This window comes from Dendropsophus ebraccatus, chromosome 3, assembly GCF_027789765.1.
Source record: "Dendropsophus ebraccatus isolate aDenEbr1 chromosome 3, aDenEbr1.pat, whole genome shotgun sequence".
Lineage (NCBI taxonomy): Eukaryota > Metazoa > Chordata > Amphibia > Anura > Hylidae > Dendropsophus > Dendropsophus ebraccatus.
Window position 1 is genome coordinate 116,952,609 of NC_091456.1, and position 12,540 is coordinate 116,965,148.

Consider the following 12,540-nt stretch of genomic DNA (forward strand, 5'->3'; position numbering starts at 1 on the left):
GGATATCTGTATACATGTATTACCTAACCAAGTCTATAAATAAATAATAAAACCAAATCTATTTGCAATAATAATCATAATCATAATATAATAATAATATAATATCATCATAATATCCAGGGCAGTTTTAGAAGGTATACATTCAATAGGTATTGTCAGTAAAGCATTGTTTTCTTTGAAAATTCATCTTGTTTGTGTAATACTCTGAGGGCCACATGTATCATCCGGCGAATGGATGAATTTCGTCGGAAAGTGCCGATTTGCGTCTTTTTTTAAGCAAAAATGGCGGATTTGCGAATAAAATATTCGCAAATCGGCACTTTCCGCCGAGTACGCCAGGGGGCGGAAAGGGGGCGGAAAAGGGGCGGAGAGTGGGCGGAATGTACGCCGAAAACCTACTCCAGTCCTCAGCTGGCGTAGGTTTTCGGCGGTGCGCAACGGCGCGCACGGGATTTATGTAGAGGCAGTCCGCCTCTACATAAATCTCCGTAGCGCCGGAGCTGCGGGGGCATTTTTACGTTAAAAACGCCGGACTTAATAAATGCCTCCCTGAGTGTTTCTTCTTTGCAGAGGAAATACAATCAGCATAATGCTTAGCACAAGCCATCACTGGAAAATAAGGGCCCGTTAACAAGGCGGAATTGTCCGCCGCAGAATGCCGCCAGCCTCCGTGTCATAATGACGCTCTATGGGAGGCGCGCCCTGCATTTCTCGGCGCTGAAGAATGAACAAGTTCATTCTTCAGCGTGGGGAGAGGAGCAGCGCGCGCCTCCCATAGAGCGTCATTATGACACGGAGGCTGGCGGCATTCTGCGCCAGGTTCACACTATGTAAAAACGGTTGCATTTCATAACAACTACGGCCATTGTTATGAAATACGGACGTTGTTTTTACATAGTGTGAACTTGGCCTGAGGCTGCAGCACATGTGGTATTTGATTACCTTATTATACACTGCAATTCCAACTCTGGCCACTGGGTGTGCTGCATATGTAAACAGACAGAGCAGCTTGTAAACAAACAATACAAGATATAAAAATAGCTTTTTCATCTCAAGAGAAGCTGATAGAGAAGAAAAATGTATATGGGGAGGTTTGCCTTGACTTAGGCAACAATGCTAGATGATTTTTGAAAAAACATAAAAATCCTGGAAAACCCCTTTAACCCCTTAGGGACCAAGCCTGTTTGGGCCTTAATGACCAGGCTCATTTTTCAAAATCTGACCTGTCTCACTTTATGCGCTTATAGCTCAGTGATGCTTTAACGTATGCTAGCGATTCTGAGATTGTTTTTTCGTAACATATGGTACTTTATGTTAGTGGCAAAATTTGGTCACTGTCTTGTGTGTTTTTTGTGAAAAACATCAAAATATAATGAAAAATTTGAAAATTTTGCACTTTACGAACTTTGAAATTCTTTGCTTCTAAAAAAAAAAGGCACATGACAAAAATTAGTTAGTAAGTCACATTATCAATATGTCCTCTTTATTCTGGCTTCATTTCGTAAACATATTTCACTTTTTTAGGGTGTTACGGGGCTTAGAAATGTATCAGCAAATTATCAAATTTTCATGAAATTTCCAAAACTGATTTTTTTAGGGACCAGTTCTTTTTTTAAGTTGATTTAGGAGGCTTGTATACTGGAAACCCCCATAAGTGACCCCATTTTGGAAACTAGACACCTTAAAGAATTAATCTAGGGGTATAATGAGCATTTTAACCCTACAGGGGCTGGAGGAAAGTATTCACAATTAGGCCGGAAAAAAATGGAAAATAGAAATTTTCCAATAATATATTTGTTAAGATTAAAGTATCTCATTTTCATAATAAACATGAGAGAAAATGCACCCCAAATTTTGTAATGCAGGTTCTCCTGAGTAGAACGGTACCCCATATGTGGGCGTAAACCACTGTATGGGCACACAGCAGGGCTCAGAAGGGAAGGAGCACCTATTAGCATTTCCAGTTCAGATTTTGCTGAAGAAATTTCTGAGCGCCAGGTGCGTTTGCAGAGCCCCTGTAGTGTCAGCAGAATAGAACCCCCCCAAAAGTCACCCCATTTTGGAAAGTACACCCATCAAAGAATACATCTTGGGGTGTGGTGACCATTTTGACCCCACAGGTATTAGAGGAAAGTATTCAAAAGAAGACAGTAAAAATGAAAAAATTGAATTTTTCCAATAATATGTTTGTTTAGTTTGAAATTTCTCAATTTCACGAGGAACAGGGGAGAAAACTCACCCCAATATATGTAAGGCAGGTACTCCTGAGTAGAACGATACCCTATATGTGGGCATAAACCACTGTGTGGGCACACAGCGGGGCTCAGAAGGGAAGGAGCGCCAATTAGCATTTCCAGTTCAGATTTTGCTGAAGAAGTTTCTGAGCGCCAGGTGCGTTTGCAGAGCCCCTGTAGTGTCAGCAGAATAGAACCCCCCCAAAAGTCACCCCATTTTGGAAAGTACACCCATCAAAGAATACATCTTGGGGTGTGGTGACCATTTTGACCCCACAGGTATTAGAGGAAAGTATTCAAAAGAAGACAGTAAAAATGAAAAAAATAGAATTTTTCCAATAACATGTTTGTTTAGTTTAAAATTTCTCAATTTCACGAGAAACAGGGGAGAAAACTCACCCCAATATATGTAAGGCAGGTTCTCCTGAGTACAATGGTACCCCATATGTGGGCATAAACCACTGTGTGGGCACACAGCAGGGCTCAGTAGGGAGGGAGCGCCAAGCATTTTCAGTGCATGATTTTCCTGAAGAAGTTTCTGAGCGCCAGGTGCGTTTGCAGTGCCCCTGTAATGTCTACAGAATAGAACCCTCCCCCCCAAAATCACCCCATTTTTGAAAGTACACCCCTCAAGGAATTTATCTTGGGGTGTGGTGACCATTTTGACCCCACAGGTATTGGAGGAAAGTATTCAAAACTAGACCGTAAAAATGAAAAAAATTGAATTTTTTCAATAACATGTTTGTTTAGTTAGAAATTTCTCAATTTCACTAGGAACAAGGGAGAAAAAGCACCCCAAAACTTGTAACGGAGGTTCTCCTGAGTACAATGGTACCCCATATGTGGGCATAAACCACTGTATGGGCACACAGCAGGGCTCAGAAGAGAAGGAGTGTCATTTTTGTTACAGGCAATATGTGGGTGTTTACTGGTTATCTGGGGTGGTAATAGACAATCTCAGGGTGTTTACTGGCTATCTGAGGTGGCAGCAGGCAATCTGTTGGGGTTATGGGCAATCTGGGGTGGTTACGAGCAGTCTGTGCCAATCTGGGGTGGTTACGGTCAATCTGGGGTGGTTACGGTCAATCTGGGGTGGTTACGGTCAATCTGGGGTGGTCACAGGCAATCTCGGGTGGTCACAGGCAATCTGGGGTGGTCACAGGCAATCTGGGGTGGTTACGGGCAATCTGGGGTGGTTACTGGCTGTATGGGGTGGTTATGGGCAATCTTGGGGTGTTTACTGGCTATCTAGGGGTGGTTACTGGCTATCTGGGGAGGTGACGGGCAATCTGGGGGTGTTCACTGACTATCTGGGGATGCAACGGGCAATCTGGGGTGGTGACGGAAAATCTGGGGTGGTGACGGGAAATCTGGGGTGGTTGCAAGCAATCTGTGGTGGTTACAGGCAATTTGGGGTAGTTACAGGCAGTCTGTGGCAATCTGGGGTGGTTACGGGCTGTCTGGAATGGTTATGGGCTATGGGGGGGATACGGGCAATCTGGGGAGATTACGGGCAATCTGGGGAGATTACGGGCATTCTGGGGTGGTGACAGGCAGTCTGGGGTGGTTATGGGCTGTCTGGGATGGTTATGGGCTGTCTGGGATGGTTATGGGCTGTCTGGGATGGTTATGGGCTGTCTGGGATGGTTATGGGCTGTCTGGGGTGGATACGGACAATCTGGGGAGGTTACAGACAATCTGAGGAGGTTACAGGCAATCTAGGGTGGTTACGGGCAATCTGGGGTGGTTACGGGCAATCTGGGGTGGTTACGGGTAATCTGGGGTGGTTACGGGTAATCTGGGGTGGTTACGGGTAATCTGGGGTGGTTACGGGTAATCTGGGGTGGTGATGGGTAATTTGGGGTGGTTACAGGTAATCTGGGGTGGTTACAAGTAATCTAGGGTGGTTACGGGTAATCCAGGGCACTTGACTTTGGTGACAGGCGTAAAAAAGTGCCGGCACCATTTGGAACAAGCGATCAGTGGTATATAGTATATACCGCTGATCACTTGTACTAGGACCACACCGGGTGGTCACCGATCATTGCCCCATGCTCTCCGCCACCTCCGGTGGTGGAGAGAATGAAGCTTGGATCATTTTTAGGAATCCATCACTGTGAACAGAGTCTGTTCACAGTGATGACGGCGGCCATCTTGGATCAGATGGCCGCCCTGGGAGGGGAGGGTCAGTGGCCAGGTCACTAGGGTTAATTCTGGGGATGGGGGGACATGTTTTCATCTCCTCTCACTGTGGATTCACGGTGAGAAGAGATGAAAGCGTTCAGCTGCGCTGGCAATGCCCGTTACCGGTAGCCGCCTTTATACTGATAATAACGGCGATCACCGGTGAGGGGACTGGCCGGGACTGACCCCACACTCTCCCCCAACCCCTCAGCTACCTCCGATAGCTGAGAGGAGGGGGCTGCAGGCATTACCGGCGCCGCTGCACTATTCTGCACCATCGCCATAAAGAGCTGATGGCAGCAGAATAGACCCCATTAGTGATCGCCGTAAAAATCCGTATCGGCGGTCACTAATAACATAATACATGTATTCTCTGGGTCGCTACGGTTACGGCGATACCACATTTGTATAGTTTTTTTTAACTATTACCGCTTTGGCGCAATAGAAACTATCTTCCTAGCCAAAACCCACAAAAACTGTCCCTGCATTGCAAGATCCATAGCGTTCTCATCTTTGCGCGACAGAGCTGGTTTTGGGCTTATTTTTTGCGGGAAGATCTGTAGTTTCTATTGATACCAAGTTTTATATGTATATGACTTTTTGATCTCTTTTATGACGTATTTTCTAAAGTGGATTGATAAAATACAGCTATTCTAGTACTGTTTTTTTTATTTTTTTTTTACAGCGTGTGTCGTGCGATATAATTATTGATATAGTTTTATAGATTGGGTTGTTACGGACGTAACGATACCAAATATGTATAGGATTTGTGTTTTTGATCACTTTTATGTAATGTTTTATAGTGTATGGGGAATGTAATGCATCTTTATTATTGGGGGGGGCTGGGGGGGGGCTGTGTTGTGTTTGGTGCACACTTTTTTTCACTTTTTTTTACTTTTACACTAGTGTACATTACTGTACACTAGTGTAAAATACTTAGATCACTGATACAATACATTGCAGTACCTGATGTACTGCAATGTATTGTATCATGCCTCATGCTGACAGGCAATAGCCGCGGCCACCCCTGTCAGCATGAGGCATCTCCATGGTGACCCCGGGGACCTTCATTAGGACCCCGGAATCACCATGGAGACATCGGGACCCCGGACGGCGCCGCGGGACATCGCGATCATGTAAGTGAACCACGGCGCCGTCCGGGATCCACCGGGACCCGTTAGATGCCGCTGTCATGGTTTGACAGCGGCATTTAACGGGTTAAACTGCCCGGAGCGGAGAATCCTCCGCTCCGGGCAGTTACAGGAGGGTGTCAGCGGTCACACTGACCGCTGATCACCCGTCCTGCAGCCGCCGGCGGGCGGTAATTTATTCCGATGCGCCCGCCGTTAAAAGGCGTACGCATCGGAATAAAGCCCATTAGTGGCCGCCGTGAAAAGGCAGCATGGCGGTCACTAAGGGGTTAAGTAGGATAAGCCCCAAAGCTATGTGGAAAACATGGATATGTCTTTGGCTGTATCAATGTTTTCCAAACATCCTTAGAGCTTTATCCAACTTCATCAGCCCCCTCTAATCAAATGTCGAATGCTCAGGTTCGGATGAACTCGAGCATGCTCGAGGTTCGCTCATCTCTAATAGTGAGGTATCAGGGAGCTTTTTGTTGGGAAGAGGGACCAGACAGGGTTGTCCCCTGTCCCCAATGTTGTTCGTTCTGGAAATTGAGTCGTTACCGATGTTAATTCGAAGAGATAAGAGAATAAAAGAATTTGTAGTTAATAAAAGAGAAGATAAGATCAGTTTATATGCAGATGACATACTTCTATTTATTGAAAATCCAGAGTACACAATGAAATATGTGATGGAGGACATTAGTAAATTTAGGGAGCTGTCAGGCTTAAATATCTTGGTGTAAATGTTGGAGGGGAAGTAGAAGAATTCTATGATAGAAATATAGCACCGCTATTAAAATCTCTCAAGGATAAGGTTAAGATCTGAAGTAAGGAGTAAGAAGTAAGGCAGATAGATTGATGTTAATAAAAACAGTTGTTTTACCTAAGTTTCAGTTCTTTTTAATGCCTCCCCAATATGGTTTGATGCCCATATATTCAAAAAGATTCTCTTGAAGAGGTTGATATGGGGCAGAAAGAGAATAAGGATCCATATAGATAGCTTCTATCTACCCCAGGATAAGGGGGGTTTTGCTCTTCTGGAGATGAAAATATACTTTTGGCTGCCCAATTTAATACAATTTGGGAATCGATGCAGGGAGTTTTTTTTTAGGTTATTAGAAAGTAAAGTAGAAGGAAGTTATAATAATATTTGGGAAATATTGGACACTGGCCAATTAAAGAAATGTACAGTATATGGAGTGATTTTCCTTCAGGGCAGCTATTGTGGAAGGTGTGGGAAGGAGTAAAATCGCTGCTGGGGATTAGGGGTGGAATGAATTTCACTCCATTATGGCATAATTTAAATGTGGAGGAGGTGTATAAGTTGAAAATATTAAAAGAACATAGTAAAGATGGTATAAGTAAAGTTAGTGATGTTTAGTAACAGTAAAATTAGGACATGGCTGCAACTGAAGGGAGAGAGCAGGATTCCGGCACAGAGTGCACAGAGCTCGTCAGTGACAAAACGCTGCTGCTGCTGCTGCTGTACGCTGCTGTACTGACTACTGAGAAGATATTGGACAAAAGCAAAGCGGAGGAGAAACATATAGTGATTGAGAGAGAAAAATAGATGGGCGAAAGATAGATAGATTAGGCATAGAAGAGCAAAAACGTGCTATACAGATAGATAAGTACTATACTGTCACCCTTGCTAATATGTATATGACATAGGTGTTATCCTGAGGCACAAATATACCTTGCGCATGTGTGTAGAATAAAACTCTAAAAAAAGTGCTCTACAGATATTCCAAGTACAATAGTTGGATCCTTGTGAGAGTGTATATGACATACGTGTTTTCCTAAGACAAAAATATACAGGGGACAATTAAGTGGAGGGCAAAGCTGTGTCGGAGGCCATATCAAAGCAGGCCCATGATAGGCCTGGCAGGAGAGCAGTAGGCAGTAGACGAGAGAGGGCTGGGCAGGAGCCTGATGAGGATGATAGCATCATTCTGAAACTGGATGATGCTACATCGGATGTTACATGGGATCCACGGCAGGAGTTGGCTTATTCGACGGATTCGTCAACCGGGAATCCGTCCGCCAGCAGGCCCGCCACAACTAAGAAGCAGACAGGCAGCAGTAGTCAAATAAGTCGGAAGCGTAGCCGGGACAAGCAGATGACCACTGGGGAAACCTCCTCCACTGCAGGTCCTAGTATCGGCAGCGCCCGCCCATCCTCGCAGCCTGTCGGTACTAGACTTTACACCTCGCCTGTATGGCAGTTTTTTAAAAAGTGCCCGGAGGATACCTATGTGGTTATCTGTTGCCTGTGCGGCAGGCGCATTAAAAGAGGCAAGAGTTGCCATCCTGGCACCAGCGCCATGGCTGCCCATATGAAGGGCCACCACCTTTCCACCTGGGAGAAACTGGGTAATAATGGGTCACAGGAGGCCCAGGCAGACTTGCGGTCAACAGCAGCAGGAAGCAGCAGTAGTCAGGGGGGCCTTTCACAGAGTCAGACCTCCTCTGTGGAAGGGAGTGTGGCTTCACTCCCTTCTTCAGCTGGTGGCCCCTGTGTTGCTAGCAGTAGGCAGCCTGTCATTATGGAGTCCTTATACCGGAGGCAGACATATGCACCCAGCAATCCCGCAGCAGTCAAGCTGAACGCCCACCTGGCCAAGTTGCTGGTGCTCCAGGCTCTGCTGTTTAAGGTGGTGGACTCGACCTTTCCGTGAACTGATGTTGTGTGCGGTGCCACGGTGGAAGGTGCCGTGTTGACAATACTTTTCCAACAAAGCTGTGTCAGCCATGTATAGGTATGTTCGCGAAAAGGTTGCTCGACTCCATCTATACAGTACATGTATACAGGACCCCCTACTCCATCTATACAGTACATGTATAGAGGACCCCCTACTCCATCTATACAGTACATGTATACAGGACCCCTACTCCATCTATACAGTACATGTATACAGGAGCCCCTACTCCATCTATACAGTACATGTATACAGGGCCCCCTACTCCATCTATACAGTACATGTATACAAGACCCCCTACTCCATCTATACAGTACATGTATACAGGGCCCCCTACTCCATCTATACAGTACATGTATACAAGACCCCCTACTTCATCTATACAGTACATGTATACAGGACCCCCTACTCCATCTATACAGTACATGTATATACAGGGCACTACAGGTATACCAAACTGTGACTGGATAACACTGCCATACCAGACCTGACCAATACCGCCATACTGTACTGGATAACACTGTCATACCAGACCTGACCAATACCGCCATACTGTGACTGGGTAACACAGCCACACCAGACCTGACCAATACCGCCATACTGTGACTGGATAACACTGTCATACCACACCTGACCAATACCACCATACCATGACTGGATAACACCATCATATCAGACCTGACCAATACCGCCATACTGTGACTGGATAACACCACTATACCAGACCTGACCAATACCGCCATACTGTGCTGGATAACACTGTCATACCACACCTGACCAATACCACCATACCATGACTGGATAACACCATCATATCAGACCTGACCAATACCGCCATACTGTGACTGGATAACACCGCTATACCAGACCTGACCAATACCACCATACCATGACTGGATAACACCGCCAGACCTGACCAATACTACCATACTGTGACTGGGTAACACTGTCATAACACACCTGACCAATACCACCATACTATAACTGGAAAAAACTGCTATACCAGACCTGACCAATACCGCCATACTGTGACTGGATAACACTGCCATACCAGACCTGACCAATTATGCCATACTATGACTGGATAACACTGCCATACCACACCTGACCAATACCGCCATACTGTGACTGGATAACACCACTATACCAGACCTGACCAATACCGCCACATTGTGACTGGAGAACACCGCCACACCAGACCTGACCAATACCGCCATACTGTGACTGGATAACACCACCATACCAGATATGACCAATACGACACACTGTGACTAAATAACACTGCCATACCAGACCTGACCAATACCGCCATACTGTGACTGGATAACACCGCTATACCAGACCTGACCAATACCGCCATACCCGCCTCGAAAAGACAACAGATTTTCTGGCAAGTCTGAACGGGAGGGTACTGCCCCTCTGCAAGTTGCTACCCTACGCACCAGACCATGGGTGCCTAATGGTAAATACGACCCTGCAGGTATACAAGTTACTACAGGTATACAGGACCCCAAAACTATACACTACAGGTGCACGGGACCTCCACCAACTATATACTACAGGTATACAGGACCCCAAACTTTACACTACAGGTATACAGGACCCCAAAACTATACAGGTATACAGGACCTCCACCAACTACATACTTCAGGTATACAGGAACTCCACCAACTATATACTTCAGGTATATAGGACCCCAAACTATACACTACAGGTATACAGGACCTCCACCAACTCTATACTACAATTATACAGGACCTTCAAACTATGCACTACAGGTATACAGGACCCCCGAACTATATACTACAGGTATACAAGACCTCCACCAATTATACATTACAGGTATCCAGGACCCTCAAACTATAAACTACAGGTATACAAGACCTCCACCAACTATACATTACAGGTATACAGCACCAACTATATACTACAGGTATACAGGACCCCCGAACTATACAGTACAGATATACAGGACCTTCACCAACTGTACACTGCAGGTATACAAGACCTCCCTCAACTATACACTACAGGTATACAGCCCCATCCCAACTACACACTACAGGTATACAGGACCCCCCCAACTATACACTATAGGTATACAGCCCCCCCCCCCCAACTATGCACTATAGATATGCGAGACCCCTAAAAACTATACATTGTGGGTATACAGAACCCCTCCAAGTATGCACTACAGGTATACACTAATTTCACTGATTAACTCAGATGAAACAATACCTTTAGCTTGGCCTCCTGGGCACCTTAGAACAAATCTAATTAACACACTGACACTTTATACCTGGGCAGCGCCGGGTACATTTTCTAGTTAAGTCTAATTTTTATAGTCCTCATAGCCTGCCCTACATATGCCATCACGCAGGGACATTTTAGGAGATAAATGACCTTCTTACTGTCACATAAATGTCTACCTCTAAGTGATACAGGGGTACCTTTTCTGGGATGTCGAAGCTCATTACCCCGTACAATGGAACTGCAGTTCTGACAATTCCTACATGGGAACGTCCACTGTTTAGCCGTCCACAGGAACATTTGTCTTGATATCCTGTGTTTTTTCATGTCAGCACGAACCAAATGATTGGCCAATGTTTTCCTTATGAATGCAATATTCTTCATCACTGCTACATATGCGGTGGGTGCTAATGAACTGGCCACGAGGGATATCTTTAAAGGTCTGTGGGGCATGCGCACTGCTACATATTAGTGCATTGTTCTCATCAGTGGGTTTAGAGTAAAGCATAGTCACTACGTCACCACTTAACCCCTTTCTAACCTCTACATCCGAATAATGGATGCATACAGGGTCACACTCAGTGGCGTAGCTATAGGAGTCGCAGCGGTCGCCAAGGCGACCGGGCCCCTAGCTACAGGGGGCCCACTGCGCCCCCTCGCCACTTCCTGCCTGTCTGCAGTTCTCCCGTCGGCTTTGGGAGAAGTGCACTGACACTACAGACTGCAGTGTGGGGTCTTGATTCCTCCCCATCACCTGTTTCCTGCTTCACTGCTGTCTGGGGGGGAGGGGCGAGAGAGCAAGGTCCGGCACCAGGAGGAAGAGGAGGCAGGAGGCTCACAGCATGACAGAGGATAGCCCTGACCTCTGCAGCAGCCGGAAATAGCTCCATCACCTCAGGGCTCTGTCCTCTGATAACAGCCGAGGGAGAAAGGACGCCCCCACCTCCCCTGACCCGGCCTGCACGCTGCTGCTTCCTCTGGCTGAGGTAATCCTTCTGCTCATGGAGGAGGGGTCAGATGTCACAGACTGTCACAACTTCATGGGAAAGCAGTGCAGGGTCCAGCATGTGGGTGAGGACAGTCAGCTGCTCTACGGTCTCCTTGTCAGGGACATTCACTTGTTGTAGCAAAGTGAGTAGATTTAACCCCTTCACCTCCCCTTCTAATCACTTGTTTGCTGCAGTAAGTAAATGTCCCTGATAAGGAGACCAGTGCAGCCATAGTGGGAAGCATGTAGGGAAACCACAGTACAGTATGTGCCCTGTATTAGGGCTGTTCACATTGAACATGTCAGCATGACTAAGGGTGCTGGAGATATAAACTATAGTGCAATGGCAGCAACACAAATCACTTTATTGGTCCAAACATAGTCTAACATGACTACATTTGAACCATTCCAGCCCCTATATGTTTATTTTGCTGGGCTCAGAAGTGTAGCATGTGAATAACATAAGAGAAGAAGCAGAGCTGAATATGGCTCTGCCATATTCAGACTCGTACTGATCGCCAGAATGAGCGGGGAGAAGACCATGCTACAGCGCGTCTGCTTCTCGCTCAGTGTCTGCATAATCAGTCAGACTCCATAGACTTACATTATAAGCCTGACTCTTTTTTTCTAACTGAGAGCGGAGAGTGGACACGCTGCAGCTGCGGTCTTCTCCCAGCTCGTTCTCCCAATTGGTACAGGTCTGAGGTCTGAGACCCGGACCAAAACTTTTGACGTCTCTCTGTGATGTCTCTATGACATGTCAAAAGTTATTTTATGGTGACATTGACACTTTGCAATGACAGTGTCCTAAACACTGTTTTAATCACTACACACAAAAAATCGCATTCTAGCAAAAATCACAAATTTTTGGTCACACATTCAGAAAAAATAAAAATTGTGTAGGCATCTTGTGAATAAAATGTATGTGTGTGTCTATGTGCTGTACTACAACCTCATCATGGCCTGCTGGCAGTTCATGATGGGAGTTGTGGTTTTTCAGCTGGAGAGTTAAAGTGTCACTGTCGTGAATTTTTTTTTTGCAGAAATCAATAGTCCAGGCG

General features: G+C 45.8%; 1 protein-coding gene across 6 annotated transcripts in view; it reads left to right on the plus strand.

The window, feature by feature from the left end:
- SEMA6B (semaphorin 6B) overlaps positions 1–12,540 on the plus strand; it is a 683,939-nt gene that overhangs the window by 366,331 nt on the left and 305,068 nt on the right. Inside the window, exon 1 of one of the 6 annotated variants that reach the window (XM_069964536.1) lies at positions 5,329–5,554. The exons of the other annotated variants lie outside the window; for them this stretch is intronic. The gene's annotated coding sequence lies outside the window, so the exon portion shown is untranslated. Of the gene's footprint in view, positions 1–5,328; positions 5,555–12,540 lie in introns of those variants that run through there. 6 annotated transcript variants of the gene reach the window in all.